General features: G+C 52.6%; 1 protein-coding gene and 1 pseudogene across 1 annotated transcript in view; both read left to right on the plus strand.

Annotated features, from left to right (window-relative positions):
* arhgef18b (rho/rac guanine nucleotide exchange factor (GEF) 18b) overlaps positions 1 to 17,411 on the plus strand; it is a 293,165-nt gene that overhangs the window by 71,398 nt on the left and 204,356 nt on the right.
* LOC140395789 (U2 spliceosomal RNA) lies at positions 1,439 to 1,557 on the plus strand (annotated as a pseudogene).

Raw genomic sequence — 17,411 nt, forward strand, 5'->3', positions numbered from 1 at the left:
AAGGTCCCGGTGAATGACTTCCATCTTCCCAATACTTAATTTGTGGAATTTTTTGGGTTGGGAAGAGCTCACCACGGAATGGCCTTTGCTGGTGTAGCAGTTGTTTGGTCACTTCATTGCTGAGCCCAGCAGCTTCCCCCCCCCCCCCCGGACCCCCCACTAATGACAAGGAGAATATTATTGGTCTTGAGAGGAAGCAATTGAGATGATTTCATGCATCAGGAATCTATAGCATGAGGACAGTTAGGCTTGTTTACTTTGGAAGGAGATTTGGATACCACGTCACTGAAGTTTTCAAGATTACAGAATTAATTGATGAGGGCTCTAATAGCAGCGTAAACAAGTTCAAGATTAGCCCTAGCTATTAGAGGCACCATCTATGGTTGCAGATGTCCCCCGGTTCTGCACTGTGTCCAGCGTTAGCTATATATCACACCCGCGACTGCAGTTCAAAAAATGTTTAATTGGCTGCCAAAGGTTTCGGGACACCCATAGCTTGTGAAAGGTGCTATTTAAATGCAAATTCTCCCTTGCTTTCTTTGGCTGATGTCAGGCTGCTGGGAGGTCAGGCTTTAGTTAAGGAAGTGAATATAGCAGATGGTTATCCTGCTCCTGATCTCTCCTCAGTGAGGACCTGCTGCAACGTGGGGTTGCCAGAAATAGGTCGGTGTTTCTTCAACCTTTTCATTCGTGGGTGGCTTGTGGGCACGACACCCCCATGGACGACTCCCTGGTCTGGCCACACACCCGCTCTTCCTCACCACACCAAAAAACATAATCACCACAATTAATGGGCAGAATAAAGCTGCTGTTGAAGATACAGCAGCTCGGGGATGTCTGCTTCCGAAGCCGAGAGCTTCAATCTCACATCCGGGGGGGTTCCTCTTCTTTGCTTCCAGGCCCACAAGTGTTGAAAGTCCCCGAGCGAGAGCATTTAGCCGCGTGCTTCCCGGCGCTCGAAGTACCAAGGAACGGCTAGCTATTCAACGTTGTATCAGGGGCCTCCGCTCGCCAGAACTCCCCAGTGTAGCGAGAGATCAGGCCCCCGAAGCGATCCCCGATCTCCCCCCAGCCTGAACCCACAATAGAAGGGTCAACCTGGCTGTGCCCATGCCAGCTTGCAATGCCACGTGGACTTCTTGGCAGTGCCAGGTTGGCACCCAGGTGGCACTGTCAGGGTGTCAGGCTGGCACTGCCAGGTTGACTAGGTGGCACCAGCAGTGCCAGGGTACCATCCTGCCCAAAGGGCATGCAGCTGGGGGCCCTGGGAGACCCCCAGGAGTGCTCTACTGTCTGGTCCCCACTCGTAGGGACCAGTGCTGAGCAGCGCTCGCCGAGGTCTCCGAGGAGAAGGAGATAAATCCCAAAGCCTCAGGTACCTCGGGAATCTGCACATTGGAGTAAGACTTATTGTCTTGCTCTCATATGCAGATTTGCAATCGCTTCTCGGCCTTTTGGCTAAGATCAAGTGTAGTGTCTGCTCTGCCTTTTGGCTCAGATCTGGTGTGTCTCTCTTGTGGGACAATGAGTTGGATTCAATTTGAGTTTGGATTGGTTTTTGGAGCGGGCGGGGAGCTGGATTGGGGGTTCGCCCCTGGCCATGCTGTGGGCCCTGGCTTGGTAACTCAGAAAAAGTAAAAATAAAAAAAAAATTAAAAAAAATTTTTTTTTAAAATGCGAATTTGCCAAAAGTCAACCCATCCACAATGTGCGGGATTTACATCACAACGCCTCGTGAGATCGCATTGAATCCCGCGAGGCATTGCGAGCCGGGTAGATCGTGGGAGCAGGGTCTCCCGGCTTTTATCGGCCACACTGCACCGCGGCGAGCTGCTTTTCCGACACACCTGCTTTTCTGGTACAGCATGGCCATTGGATCGTGCCCGGAGTATAGATGGTTAACATTAGATGCATGAAAGTCTAAATCATCAGTGATGATGAGAGATAGTTCTATGTAGAGCCTTGTGCTGGGGCTATTTTGTAAATAGCATAATTTTCTATGTTGATAATGGAAAGTCATGGCATAGTAATACGATCATTGGACTAGTAATCTAGATAACCAGGGCAATGCTCTGGGGACCAGGGTTCGAATCCGTTCAATGGTGGATTTAGAAGACAATACAAATCTGAAATTAAAAGTCTAATAATCACCATGAACCCATTGGCCTTTGTTGTAAAAACCCACATGGTTCACTAATTCCCTTTGAGGAAATCTGCCGTTCTTATCTGGTCTGGCCTACATGTCACTCCAGACCCTCAGCAATGTGTTTGACTCTTAACGGCCCATTGAAGTGGCCTTCGGTTCAAGGGCAATTAGGGATGGGCAACAGATGCTGGCCTTGCCAGCAACACCCACATCCCATGAAAGAATAAAGAAATAAAAGAGAGAGTTTGTTAACAGCATTGCCTCCAGCATGAACTGTAAATCTAGGAACATGACTATCCCACTAAGACCAAAATCACCAATAACAGAGGAATGAGGGTTCTGTCCTTCTCACAGACTGGCCTCAGCCATGGCGTTGCTTGCCAGTGACTTGCATTGTTGGCCAGTCCAGCAAGGCACCTATAGGAATCTCGTGGGCCAGTCACTGGTCCATGGGTCACACTTTGATGGTGGTCACGGGTGAATGAGTCAGGATACACTGTGATTGAAAATCTTTCCATTCGCTGAAGCACACCCCACACAATGGCCGAGATTACTCAAATACTGCACCCCTCCCCCACCCTCCCCAGCCCCCACCTCCCCCGCAACCCCCACCTCCCCCATACACCCCCGAAAACCAAGTGAGGTAACATTGAAACACTGAGATGTTGGGCTTATGCTTCTTGACCGCACACCGTTTGTGGTGGAAATTTTGACCATCCTCAGGCACCAGAAGAATTATGAAGTTTGTGTGCTTGGAAATTTGTCTTCGTCGCAAACGGGTAAGAAAAAGTTGCATTCATATAGCGCCTATCACAACCTGAGGCCGACCCAAAATGTTTCACATAGAATGAGGAGCTTTTTCGAAGAGTAGCCATTGTCGGTAATGTAGGAAGAGTCGTCGCCAATTTGTCCACAGCAAGATGTAAAGCCTCGATTTGTCAATTTCCTCCCTCCAGTTGGCCCACCTTGGTCAAGCAGCCTCTGTTCTCCTGCTACGTCCAGTGTATTTTCGAGTAATAAATGAAAAACGTTGGCGGAAAATGAAGGAAGACAAATGCAGCAGTTGCACAGCTGACCCCCTTCAACAGTAATTGGCTGCGTTCTGCGAGTGAGGGTTTGGAAAATTAAACCGAGAGGGCGCGTTGCAGCTGGCTACACACGTGTCCGGTGAAGGTGCGCAACGGGACAGGATTTCTCCAGCTGTTCAGGGTGGGCAAAATTTCAAAGAAAATTCGACCCAGTGATGTATGTTGAGCTTCACCGCCGAGCGAGCCAACACATTACTTAGACAGACAGCTAAACCATAAAAGGCAAGTTAGGCTGGTGATTATCACAAGCCCAAAGGAAACCAACTGGACCACTGGGCCTGGAAACACAATCACACAAGGAACTGGTGTCAGGCTGCGAGACAAGAAGGAAATTCTGGAACGGGCTCAGCCGGTCAGGTCGCATCTCTCTCCTCAGATGCTGTCTGACCTGTGGAGTATTTACAGTAATTTTTGCTTTAATTTCAGATTTCTTCATTCTGTCGTCTTTTGTTTTTGTGTCAGGGTCTGGCCGCTGTTAGTTTAAGAAAATAAAACTTGCATTGTACAGGAACATAAGAGATAGGAGCAGGAGTGGGCCATTTAACCCCTCGAGGACGCTCTACTATTCAGCAAAGCCATGCATGATCCTCCAGCCTCCGGCTCCCTCCCCATATTTGTGTTAGTACCCAAAATGAATTCACATCTGACTTGAATATACACAGCAAGTGAGCATCCTCCCTGGGGTAGAAACTTCCAAGGGTTCACAAATTTCTCCTCATTGGTCTCCTAATTAGCCAACCCCTCCGTCTCAGACTGTGACCCCCCCCCCTTCTAGGTTCCCCAGCCAGGGGTAACATTTTCTCAGCATCTACCCTGTTGAGCATTTTTCTTTCAAACAGATCAGCCCTCATTCTTCCTAACTCCAGGGGCCATAGGCTTAGTCCACTCAACCTCCCCTCAGAGGACAATTCTCTCACCCCAGGAACCTGTCTTCAACGCAGTCCCTTATTGCATTCCCATGGCATTCCAAGGCCCCCCCCCCCCAAAACTCCCGCCCTACAAAGTGAGGTCAGAATAGAAAAGTCCCACAGAGACCAAGTGACCAGTTCATAGAATCATCGAATTTACAGTGCAGAAGGAGGCCATTCGGCCCACCGCGTCTGCACAGGCCCTTGGAAAGAGCACCCTACCTAAGCCCACACCTCCACTCTATCCCCGTAACCCAGCAACAACACCCAACATTTTTTGGACACTAAGGGCAACTTAGCATGGCCAATCCATCTAACCTGTGCATCTTTGGACTTGTGGGAGGAAACCGGAGCACCCGGAGGAAACCCATGCAGACACGGGGAGAACGTGCAAACTCTGCACAGACAGTGACCCAAGCCGGGAATCAAACCTGGGACACTGGAGCTGTGAAGCAACTGTGCTAACCACTGTGCTACCGTGCCCCCCTGATCTGATTTGGGGTCCAACTCCAACTCCAGAGACCTGAGCACAAATGCTGGGCCAACAACCCCAATGCTGCACTGAGGGAGGTGTCGCAAAAGGTCCTCCTACCCGCTCAGCAGGATGGAGGACATTCCACAGCCGCTTTTATCGGCATGTTGACCTGCACTAAAAGAAATAAAACCTGGAGGCGTGTCCCACACTGTCACGCCAGCAGGGCGGGGCCTGAAAAAGATGGCCCGCTCTGCGGTTACAAAAAATAGGACCCCCCCTCAGCACACACACATGGAGACACCCCCCACACACACACACACCACGCACGCGGGCAACCCTCCCTTCCATGTTGACCCCAGCCCCCCTCCCAACTCCCTCACGGACACTCGGAGCCCCCCCCCCCCACACATAAGGGGAACCCCCCACATTCGCAAATGGCACAAAAATTGATGGTGTGGTAAATAGTGGGGAGCAAGGCCTTAGATTACAAGACGCGATAGACAGGTTGGCGAGATGGGCAAGAGAAGAGTGGCAAATGGAATTTAGCCATGAAAAGTGTGAGGTGATGCATTTTGGGAGGATTAACAAGGCAAGGGATATATACAATGAATAGTCGGATCCTCGGAAGCACAGAGGATCAAAGGAACCTTGATGTGCATAGTCACAGATCTCTGAAGTAAGAAGGGCAGGTTGATAAGTTGGTTAAGAAGGCTTCTGGAATTTGTGTCTTTGTTAACCGAGGCATTGAGTATAAGAGCAGGAATGTTATGTTGGAGCTGTATGAAATGCTCATTCGGCCACAGTTAGAGCACTGTGTGCAGTTCTGGTTACCACACTGCAGGAAGGAAGTGATTGCACTGGAGAGGGTGCAGAGGAGATTCACCAGGATGCTGCCTGGGCTGGAGCGTTTAAGCTATCAAGAAACGGATAGGCTAGGGTTGCTTTCCCTGGAGCAGAGAAAGCTGAGGGAGGACCTCAGTGAGATGTATAAAACAATGAGGGACATAGATAGAGTGGACAGGAAGGTACTTTTCCCCTTATTGGAGGGGGTCAATAACATAGATTTAAGGTGATGGGCAGCAGGCTTAGAGGGGATGTGAGGGAAAACATTTTCACTCAGAGGGTGGTTAGAATCTGGAACTCACTGCCTGAAAGGATGGTGGTGGTGGGAACCTCACAACATCTAAGAAGCATTTAGATGATCACTTTGGGCAGCATGGTAGCACAGTGGTTAGCACTCTATAGAGGAACCACTGTCGAGCACGGGGAAACCATACCCATGGAGCTCCCCAGAGGAACTCCCCCCCCCCCCCCCCCCTCCACTTGTCACTGCCCACTGTCACTGGCTCCTGGCCCTGCTCCAGGGGCTGGTTTAGCACACTGGGCTAAATCGCTGGCTTTTAAAGCAGACCAAGGCAGGCTAGCAGCATGGTTCGATTCCTGTACCAGCCTCCCCGAACAGGCGCCGGAATGTGGCGACTAGGGGCTTTTCACAGTAACTTCATTTGAAGCCTACTTATGACAATAAGCGATTTTCATTTCATTTCATTTCCTTGCGCCAGGATGCCAGGGGGCAGTGTCAGGGTACTTCCCGCTCTTACCACTCTCTTCCTCCCCAGAGGCAATATTTACCCGTGTGCCGTGGCGGGTTCTCTTTGTCTGGATCCCATTTTCTGAAGCCTCAAAGTCCTGGAAGAAGTCTCTCGCCAAGTGCACTCTGTAGTTGTGAAACTGAACACTCTAAATTCCCGCAGTTTAAATTTGACGCGGGGAGGAGTTTGGGGGCTTTTAATGAGCAAACATGAGATACAAACGGGGTTCTTCACTTGTTGAACTGTAATTTTGTGTGTGCGAAATTGGAAATGCGCTGGGTTTTTTTAAAGTGCTTCTTTGTCATGATATTTAATGGTGTTTTTAAAGACTGGATTTGTGCTGCCCGCCTGGCGTGCCTTGAACCTGCCATGAGATTCGGGGGGAACGAGATTCCAAACTAATTTCCCGAGTGGCTTCTGGCCACCCACCAGGCCTGGCTCCCCCTTCCCGCCAAAATCACCACTGCTGGTAGGGAGAGGGACATGCCACCCGACGTCACCACAGCGACTGCACTTCCAACAAATACTTCATTGGCCGCAGTAAGCACTTTGAGATGTCCTGAGATGCGTGAAAGGCGCTATAGAAATGCAAATCGTTTTGTTGCAGTGCGAGCTGGAAAAATCAGTCCCCTGGTCTGCGTTAACTCTCCATTCACACTGGTCTGATAGATTGTCCAGCAGTCCACCGTTCTACTGCCACTCAATCTCTTCACCAGGAAACCCCTTTGCAGCCTTGCTCTGACAGCAGCATAATCCCAGCGAGTGTTTTCCTTCAAACTCCATCCCTGAAATGAACAGGGGGGGGGGGGGGGGGGGGATATTCATTTCTTTATGTGCCGGCTTCTGCTCAAAGAGGCTACGTTGATAAATGGAGGTTTCGGCCACAGGTCTCTGCAACAGATCTGACAATTGGGGCCTTTTGGAAGCTGTGGAGGGGGATTTTGTCTTTGAAGCTGCGTGTTTTTTGCACCCAAAGGTACGTCAGTCAAATGGCCGCTGTATTTATTTGGGGCTGCGTTGTGAGTAGTGATGGAAATATCGGTGCTCGAAAGGAGTGGCTGGAGGGAGAGCTGGAAATGTCAGCTGCAAGCTGTCAGCGTAACGGCCGTGTGGGATAAGGGGCCATCGACCACTCAGGCTGTCAGTTTAAACTTGGCGTTGACTTCCCCCATTAATCCCAAATCAAACTTCAAGCAGTGAACCCTCTGAGTTCTGGCATGCACTCGACCAAGGCTTGCAAACATGTCTCCAAAGTTGAGTCACTACTTGGCAAGTGTTCTTTCTCTCTCACTTTTTTGGAAGTCATTTAAATTAACTTTTAATTTAACTTGCTGGGGAGGAGTGGAGTTGAGGTGGTGGGGGGGGGGGGGGGGGGGTGGATAGAGAAGAGTTTCTTCTTGGGCTTCAACCAGATGCAGTGAATCCTAAAAAGGTATCAAATCGACCTATGGCCAGATAAGGAGCATGTCAGTGGGACAGAGACAGATTAGGGTGGAAAAGAACTGAAGCAGCGAGAGCACGAAGAAAAATACAGAAGGCAGGAGAAAGGCAAGGAAGTTAGTGACTGAGTGGAAACCTAGAGCCATTCCTTTCCCCAGCACCTCAAAGCCAAAGGGTTCCTCACTCCCCTCACAGGTCACTTTTTCCTACGATCTACAATGTCCAAAACCTAAGACTGGAGCCAATTTACCTCCGGTGCGATTTGTCCACCGTGTTTGCACCCGGCACGGATCTCGGAGCGCCGGTAAAACAGCTAAAATCGGCGTAAATCATTTTCCCATCTAACCGGCCCGCTCCCCATGGCGAGTTCCTGATCTCGCCCAAATATGGCGAGCATATCATCAACCCCAATTTGCATTAATTTCCATCTCATTAGCGAGATTGAAGTCGAATGTAACGGCCCTGCCAGGAATTAGCCAGGCTCCCCAGCGAGCGATCACGCGGGCATCGTTTAGCACTCCTTTTCACAAACGTGAGGCTGGCGCAATTGTTGCTGAGGGGGGCTGAGGTGGTGAGGAGCCATTTCCATTTTCCAACACGCAGCTCAAGGGCACTGGAACTGCTGCCTTCGTGCTCGGGGGCTGGGGGGTGGGGAGGGAGGAGGGAGGGAGGGATCCCCTCTGGGGGGGGGGGTCAGGCTTGGTCTGGGGGCAGAAGTGCTCCAGGTTGGGGGGGGGTCACCCCTGGGCTGTGGAAGGGGGGGTGGGGCTGAGAGGCTTTCCGTCTGTGAGGTCTTCAAGCCATCTTTAAATATTTAAATATTGTGGATACCCAAAACAGGGTCAACTACAGCTGCTGTCAGTCTGATCTAGCAAACACTTCCAGGACAGGGCCCTGACCTTGTTTATATGCTGAAGGTCACTTTAACTCTCTTTGACTGTGAGCACTCTCCAGCATCACAGCTGGAGGCTATTGCTAACAACGAACTCGCCTTGTCAATTGCGAGAGCAGTTCACAGTGGATTCGCGTAGGTACACGTGCCATGTCTCAGATGATGATTTTTTTTTGCATCGCCTTTCAAACAAACTTTGAAACCTGAACACTTTGCCTGACCTCTGGAAGCGACAGCACCACAGAGGCAGCAGCAAACAGTCACACACTCAAGATTTGGGCTTCAGCCCTCGGGATCAGAGGGTGAGTGTGTGGGGCAGGGGGGGGGGGGGGGGGAACGGCATCAGAGCACAGTCTCCCTAATCTTCCCGTCAGGGACTGGGGTCTAGGGGCTGCTGATGTGGCCCGGGGCGAATGTGCAGAGCGAGGTTTCCCAGCACAACTGGCTCGCTGGATGGCCCCCTGAGAGAAGTTGGGTTCCGTAAGGGTGGGAGAGGCTTGGGGGATTTGGGGGTCCTGGGATGCAACTGATTGTCAGTCTATCTTCTCCAATTCCTTACATAGACCAGAATGGATGGTGGTGCCTGCCTTGCAGAGGATGCCCTCACGGTGCTAGTGGCAGCCCAGGCGGCCAGACCCCGGAGAAGGCAGCAGCGTTTACACAGGGTGATGGGGCTGTGTCGGCACTGTCAGTGGGTCAATATACAAAGCAGGAAAGCGAAGATCACTCGCTGTGAGGTAAACCTCGGTGCTCCTCAGTTTATGCCAAAGGCTGGCTCCTGTCTTTCTGCTGACCGCGCGCTCACGCCCACCCCCTGAATGGGGGTCCCAGCCGACTTACAGGTGTCACTGGCCTCGCCGTGATGCCGGCTGCCTCCATCTCCCATGTGCATCCTGGGGACACACCTGGGCACAGCAGTCGACCACAAGAGATCAAGAAAAGAGAAGGTCACTGAGTGGGCACTGGGGTGGGGGAGAGGGTGACTATCTGTAGCTAGTGGGAATAGAACCACCAGACTGCAGGTTCTCCCCAGGCTCGTCCTCCATCTTGTCCTGGTCTGCCTCCTCCTCAGACAAGGCAGCATGTCCCCCCTCCTCCAGTCGCCCTGCTTCAGTGCCAGGTTGCGGAGGGCACAGCAGACCATCACAAAGCGTGAGACCCTTTGGGGCGGTCTGCTGCAGGGCACCAGAGCGGTCCAGGCGTTGGAACTGCATTTTGAGCAGTCCGATGCACCGCTCAACGACAGCCCGGGTGGCAGCATGGACCTCGTTATATCGGGGTTCCGTCTCAGTCTCTGGCATCCGCACTGTTGTCATCAGCCGAGACCTCGGCGGGTACCCCTGATCCACCAAGAGCCAATCCGTCATCCTGGGGTGATCCGAGTGTCCCCGGATGTATCTACCATGCACACGCCCGGGAAGCGAGCACAACCCTCCCCGTGTACAATACAGAGATGGTGGTCTCACACGGGTTGAACATTCAGAGACTGTAACCCCTTCCTGTTAATGAAGGGCCCTCCCAGGTGCCCCTGTGCGAGCAAGGCGACATGCGTGCCATCTTTTGCTCCATGGACCTGGGCCATCCCGGCAAAGGCGGATAATCCTGCAGCCCGGGGAACTTGGTGGGCCTGGTCCAGCTCCAAATTGATAAAGTCTGATGCCCAGGTATAGGAGGCTTCCCTGACCACACGGATGCCCTTGTGGGCTATAGCTTGGCAAGTGACGCAGAAATCCCCGCTCGAGCCCAGGAATGAACCGGTTGCATAGACGTTCAGGGCTGCGGTCACATTCGCGGCCACCGGGAGTGGGTGTCCTCCTCCTTTCCTGGGTGACAAGTCCGCCAGGACATGGCAGAGGTGTCGCACTGTCTCTTTGTTGAGACCGAGTCTCCTGCGGTACATGCGTCCACCGTCATCTCCTCGAAAGTCCAATGGTGCCTGTACACCTTGGGCGTCCCTGGCATCCCCCTCTGGATTCCTCCTCGATCTGATGGACGAACAAGTCTTCAGGGTGTGCAAAGGCCCCCTGCACATGGGATATCGCCTCCAGCCTGTGTCAACGTTGCTGTCATCTCCGGCCTCTGCCTGCATCGGCTGCCGCCAGCACTGCGAGGGCAGCCTCTGCGGGATCCACAACACCAGCCATATTGTTACACTTGTAAGAAATTAGAGAAGGAGGGAGACCGACAATCAGTGCTGAAGCCCAGCCCTTGCTGGAGTGTTTGATTGTTGGTTGGCCATCTCACATCCTCCCTTCCCTTACTCCAGGCCACAGAAGCAAAGAGGCAGCAGTGAACAACCACACAGCCTCTGGGCAGCTGCAAGCAGCAACGAGCTCGGATCAATCTGCCTCTCCCTCCCCCTCTTGCAGCTCCCAGCAGCAGACTCCTCATCATTGGAGAATCACACTGACCCAGAGCCAGCCAGAAGAGAGATAGAGCTCTCCTTCCCTCTCTCCAGCCCAGAAAGCAGGTCATCTCCCCATCCTCCCTTTCCTTACTCCTGGCTACAGAAAAAGAAGGAAACAGCATTAACAGCCTCCAGGCATTTGCAGCTACCAGCAGGAGCCGGCAGCAAGCTGCAGCACCACTTGAGAATGTTTTGTTCATTAAACGGTCAACAGTAACAAAGATTTGAAAATCAACTCCGTAACATTTCACACATCACACTAACCATTCAACAACAGGGAAACGTCACCGGTCCATATTGGCACCAATACAAAGCTATATCAGAACATTTTCGCAAAACAAACAAACACACTGGGTGGACTTTTCCGTCGGGGTGGGATCCTCCGTTAGTCTGGCAGTGCACTCATACCCGCGGATTTCCTGATGCCCACAATGGGAAAACCCATTGGCCGGCAGCCAGGACGGAGAATCCCACCCACTCTATCACCCCTCGCAGGTTCCTCAACAGAAATGGAGGAAAAGCCTGAGAATGTGTTATCCTGACCAGAACTTTGTCGTAGCAGCATGGCAGCACAGTGGTTAGCACTGCGGCTTCACAGCTCCAGGGTCCCAGGTTCGATTCCCGGCTTGGGTCACTGTCTCTGCGGAGCCTCCACGTTCTCCTAATATGTCTGCGTGGGTTTCCTCCGGGTGCTCCGGTTTCCTCCCACAAGTCCCAAAAGACGTGCTGTTAGGTGAATTGGACATTCTGAATTCTCCCTCTGTGTACCCAAAATGTGGCGACTAGGGGCTTTTCACAGTAACTTCATTGCAGTGTTAATGTAAGCTTACTTGTGACACTAATAAAGATTTATTATTATTATTATTATTAGCATGTTTGGTAACACCCCCGGGAAGTTTCTTGGGACCTTTTGTCACCCTAAGGACACTAGATACAAGTTGTAGTTGTTACTGATAAATCCAAAAAAACAAAAACCACACCTTCAAAACTTACAACTTGAGAAAGTGGACTGTTCCCAGTGGCGATGTCACTGAGTCGAATGGGCCTGTATCCTCCGGAGGTTCGAAGAATGAGCGATGATCTCATTGCAATGAATAAAATCGAGACCTTGGCAGGATAGACGCTTCGAGGCAATTTCCCTTAGCTGGAGATTCCAGCATTGTAATCTCACATTAAGCCATTTGATGGGGAGAAATTCCTTTATTCGGAGGATTGTGAATCTCTGCAATTCTCTGCCCCAGGGAGCTGCAGTTGCTCAATCGCTGAGTGTAGCCAATAGTGAGGTTGGTACATTCATGGATACTCAGGATATGGAGATAGTGTTGGGAAAGTGGATTTGATGTAAGAGATGAGCTATAATCTTATCGGATAGGGTAGCAGGCTCAAGGGGCTGAATGGCCTACTCCTCCTATTTCTCATATTCATAGAATCTGCGATCTGTTTATGACGTGGAGCAGCAGGGTCCATGTGATAAAAGGAGAAGCATCAATCATATGAAAGGTTTTTGAGAATTCTGTTCATAAGAACTCGGAGCAGGAGTAGGCCATCTGGCCCCTCGAGCCTGCTCCGCCATTCAATGAGATCATGGCTGATCTTTGTGGACTCAGCTCCACTCTCCGGCCCGTACACCATATCCCTTTATTCTTTATCCCTTTATTCTTTAGAAAGGTATCTATCTTTTTCTTAAAAACGTTTAAAGAAGGAGCCTCAACTGCTTCACTGGGCAAGGAATTCCAGAGATTCACAACCCTTTGGGTGAAGAAGTTCCTCCTACACTCCGTCCTAAATCTACTTCCCCTTATTTTGAGGCTATGCCCCCTAGTTCTGCTTTCCCCGACCAGTGGAAACAACCTGCCCGCATCTATCCTATCTATTCCCTTCATAATTTTATATGTTTCAATAAGTTCCCCCTGCATCCTTCTAAACTCCAATGAGTACAGTCCCAGCCTACTCAACCTCTCGTCATAATCTAATCCCCTCAACTCTGGGATCAACCTAGTGAATCTCCCCTGCACTCCCTCCAGTGTCAATAATGTTCATATGAGTCACTCTCTCGTTGTTAGGAACTTGTCAGCTGAAATCAATGCTCATTACCGAATTGTAATATGCGTGTCTGGGAGTGGGGTGGGGTGGGGAACGGGGGGGGGAAACAGGCCGAGTGGTTGGAGTGACCCACCACGGGACCGGCGCGGTGCCCAGGCAAGGCCTGCCATTACCACGGCCATCTTGCTGCCTTGGTCCACCCACCTTGGTCCCTGGTTCTGCAGAGTGACACCGGCCATATGGGTTGTAGGTTACGGGTGTATGGGATGCGGGTTAGTGCCAGAGGCACAGTGCTGCCCACACACCCTGGCCGCTCTGAGGAGGTCGTGCAGTTTCTTCCGGCACCGCTGGACGGTCCGGACGGTGTTGCCGGTGGTGCTGACTGCCTCTGCCACCTGCGCCCAGGTATGGTGAATGCCGGCAGCTGGCAGCCTCCTTCCCGGGCTGAGGTACAGGGTCACTCTCCTCTCCTCCATGGCATACAGGAGGGTCTCCAGCTCGGCATTAGTGACATCTCCTTGCTGCCTCCTTGTTGGCCGGGATGGTGTGTGTGGGGAGGAGAGTGTGTACATCCAGCTGTAGCTTGTCAGCCTCCTGAGTGTCAATCGCTCTGCTTCAAATTAACATCATGTGATCCTTTGCACCAAGGGTAGACAGCGCCTTGATTTAACTAATTTTAAAAAAAACGACTCTGCAGCACCTGCCACAGCAGAATTTTGGATGAGCTGAAGTTAATGGAGGGTGAAAGGTGGGGTGGTTCACTGTCTTGAGTGCTGGTGTTGAGGTGAAGTTCACCATGGCCATGAATTGATCTTTATCCAGGATGTCTACCGTGGCCTCAGCAGGAGCCAGGGCTTCAGCAAGAGTCCTGGGTCACTATCTGTGCGGAGTCTGCACGTTCTCCCCGTGTGTGCGCGGGTTTCCTCCGGGTGCTCCGGTTTCCTCCCACAGTCCAAAGATGTGCGGGTTAGGTGGATTGGCCATGCTAAATTGCCCTTAGTGTCCAAAAAATGTTAAATGGGGGTTACTGGGTAACGGAGATTGGGTAGATACTTGTGGGCTTCAGTAGGGTGCTCTTTATAAGGGCTGGTGCAGACTCGATGGGCCAAATGGCCTCCTTCTGCATTGTAAATTCTATGATTCTATGATAAGAGGCTGGGTCTCAGCAAGGGCCTGGGCCTTAGCGAGACGCAAGGCCTCAGCAAGGGGCTGGGCCTCAGCAAGAACCAGGGCCTCAGCAAGAAGCAGGGCCTCAATAAGAACCAGGGCCTCAAGAAGAACCAGGGCCTCAGCAAGGGGCTGGGCCTCTGCAAGAACCAGGGCCTCAGCAAGAAGCAGGGCCTCAAGAAGAACCAGGGCCTCAGCAGGAGCCAGTGCCTCAACAAGAGGCTTGGCCTCAGCAAGAGGTTGGGCCTCAGCAGGAGCCAGGGCCTCAGCAAGAAGCAGGGCCTCAGCAAGAAGCAGGGCCTCAGCAAGAACCAGGGCCTCAGCAAGAAGCAGGGCGTCAACAAGAACCAGGGCCTCAGCAAGAACCAGGGCCTCAGCAAGCGACTGGGCCTCAGCAAGAAGCAGGGCCTCAGCAAGAGACTGGGCCTCAGCAAGAGTCCTGGGTCACTATCTGTGCGGAGTCTGCACGTTCTCCCCGTGTGTGCGCGGGTTTCCTCCGGGTGCTCCGGTTTCCTCCCACAGTCCAAAGATGTGCGGGTTAGGTGGATTGGCCATGCTAAATTGCCCTTAGTGTCCAAAAAATGTTAAATGGGGGTTACTGGGTAACGGGGATTGGGTAGATACTTGTGGGCTTCAGTAGGGTGCTCTTTGTAAGGGCTGGTGCAGACTCGATGGGCCAAATGGCCTCCTTCTGCACTGTAAATTCTATGATAAGAGGCTGGGTCTCAGCAAGGGCCTGGGCCTTAGCGAGACGCAAGGCCTCAGCAAGGGGCTGGGCCTCAGCAAGAACCAGGGCCTCAGCAAGAAGCAGGGCCACAATAAGAACCAGGGCCTCAAGAAGAACAAGGGCCTCAGCAAGGGGCTGGGCCTCTGCAAGAACCAGGGCCTCAGCAAGAAGCAGGGCCTCAAGAAGAACCAGGGCCTCAGCAGGAGCCAGTGCCTCAACAAGAGGCTTGGCCTCAGCAAGAGGTTGGGCCTCAGCAGGAGCCAGGGCCTCAGCAAGAAGCAGGGCCTCAGCAAGAAGCAGGGCCTCAGCATGAACCAGGGCCTCAGCAAGAAGCAGGGCGTCAACAAGAACCAGGGCCTCAGCAAGAACCAGGGCCTCAGCAAGCGACTGGGCCTCAGCAAGAAGCAGGGCCTCAGCAAGAGACTGGGCCTCAGCAAGAAGCAGGGCCTCAGTAAGAACCAGGGCCTCAGCAAGAGACTGGGCCTCAGCAGGAGACAGGGCCTCAGCAAGAACCAGGGCCTCAGCAAGAACCAGACTCAGCAAGAAGCTGGGCCTCAGCAAGAAGCAGGGCCTCAGCAAAAGAAATGAAATGAAATGAAAATTGCTTATTGTCACAAGTAGGCTTCAAATGAAGTTACTGTGAAAAGCTCCTAGTTGCCACATTCCGGCACCTGTTAGGGGAGGCTGGTACGGGAATTGAACCGTGCTGCTAGCCTGCCTTGGTCTGCTTTCAAAGCCAGCTATTTAGCCATGTACTAAACCATCCCCTGGGCTGGGCCTCAGCAGGAGGCTGGGCCTCAGCAGGAGGCTGGGTCTCAGCAAGAACCAGGGCCTCAGCAAGAACCAGGGCCTCAGCAAGAAGCAGGGCCTCAACAAGAACCAGGGCCTCAGCAAGAACCAGGGCCTCAGCAAGTACAAGGGCCTCAACAAGAACCAGGGCCTCAGCAAGAAGCTGGGCCTCAGCAAGAACCAGGGCCTCAGCAAGAACCAGGGCGTCAGCAAGAGACTGGGCCTCAGCAGGAGGCTGGGCCTCAGCAAGAACCAGGGCCTCAGAAAGAACCGGGGCCTCAGCAAGAACCAAGGCCTCAGCAAGAGCCTTGGCCTCAGCAAGAACAAGGGCCTCAGCAGGAGCCAGGGCCTCAGCAAAAACCAGGGTCTCAGCAAGAGCCTTGGCCTCAGCAAGAACCAGGGCCTCAGCAGGGGCCAGGGCCTCAGCAAGAACTAGGACCTCAGCAAGAGGCTGGGCCTCAGCAATAACCAGGGCCTCAGCAGGAGCCAGGGCCTCAGCAAGAGGCTGGGCCTCAGCAAAAACCAGGGCCTCAGCAAGAGGCTGGGCCTCATCAGGAGCCAGGGCCTCACCAATAACCAGGGCCTCAGCAAAAACCAGGGCCTCAGCAAGAGGCTGGGCCTCAGCAGGAGCCAGGGCCTCAGCAATAACCAGGGCCTCAGCAAAAAACAGGGCCTCAGCAAGAAGCTGGGCCTCAGCAGGAGCCAGGGCCTCAGCAGGAACCAGGGCCTCAGCAAGAGACTGGGCCTCATCAGGAGCCAGGGCCTCAGCAAGAGGCTGGGCCGCAGCAAGAGGCTGGGCCTCATCAGGAGCCAGGGCCTCAGCAAGAGGCTGGGCCTCATCAGGAGCCAGGGCCTCAGCGATAACCAGGGCCTCAGCAAAAACCAGGGCCTCAGCAAAAGGCTGGGCATCAGCAGGAGCCAGGGCCTCAGCAGGAACCAGGGCCTCAGCAAGAGACTGGGCATTATCAGGACCCAGGGCCTCAGCAAGAGGCTGGGCCGCAGCAAGAGGCTGGGCCTCATCAGGAGCCAGGGCCTCAGCAAGAGGGTGGGCCTCATCAGGAGCCAAGGCCTCAGCAGGAGGCTGGGCCTCAGCAAGAGGCTGGGCCGCAGCAAGAGGCTGGGCCTCATCAGGAGCCAGGGACTCACCAAGAGGCTGGGCCTCAGCAAGAACCAAATTTGTACTGTGAGAAAAAGAGGTATACGGAGAAAGCCCATGCGGAGCATAAAGACCAGTGGGGCAGAATGGCCTGTGTCTGTACTGTAAACATGTGTAAGCTTTTGGCAAAGGTTGTGAACTCAACTTCCATTCCAAAGACATGAACCCAAAACTTTTGGCTGACACTTATCCACAGATTAGGGCTAATGGACATTAGTTTAGTTCAGATCTCACCATGGAAGTTCGAGGGAATTTACATTCAGTTAGTTTTTATTAATTCAGTCAATGGATGTGGGAGCTAGTCCATTGTAAAGAGCAGTTAAGGGCCACCACGTTACTGTGGGTCTGGAGTCACATGTAGGCCAGACCAGGTAACATTGGCAGATTTCCCTCCCTGAAGGATATGAGTGAACCAGATAGGTTTTTAACAACTTTGTTGTCATCATTACAGATTCCGATTTAATTCAAATTTCACCATCTGCGGTGGTAGGATTTGAACCCTGGGTTCTCTGGATTACTAGTCCAGTGTCAATACCACTACGCCACTGCCTTCCCCGAGTAAATCAAGAATAAAATGGGAG

Source organism: Scyliorhinus torazame, chromosome 18 (genome assembly GCF_047496885.1).
Source record: "Scyliorhinus torazame isolate Kashiwa2021f chromosome 18, sScyTor2.1, whole genome shotgun sequence".
NCBI lineage: Eukaryota > Metazoa > Chordata > Chondrichthyes > Carcharhiniformes > Scyliorhinidae > Scyliorhinus > Scyliorhinus torazame.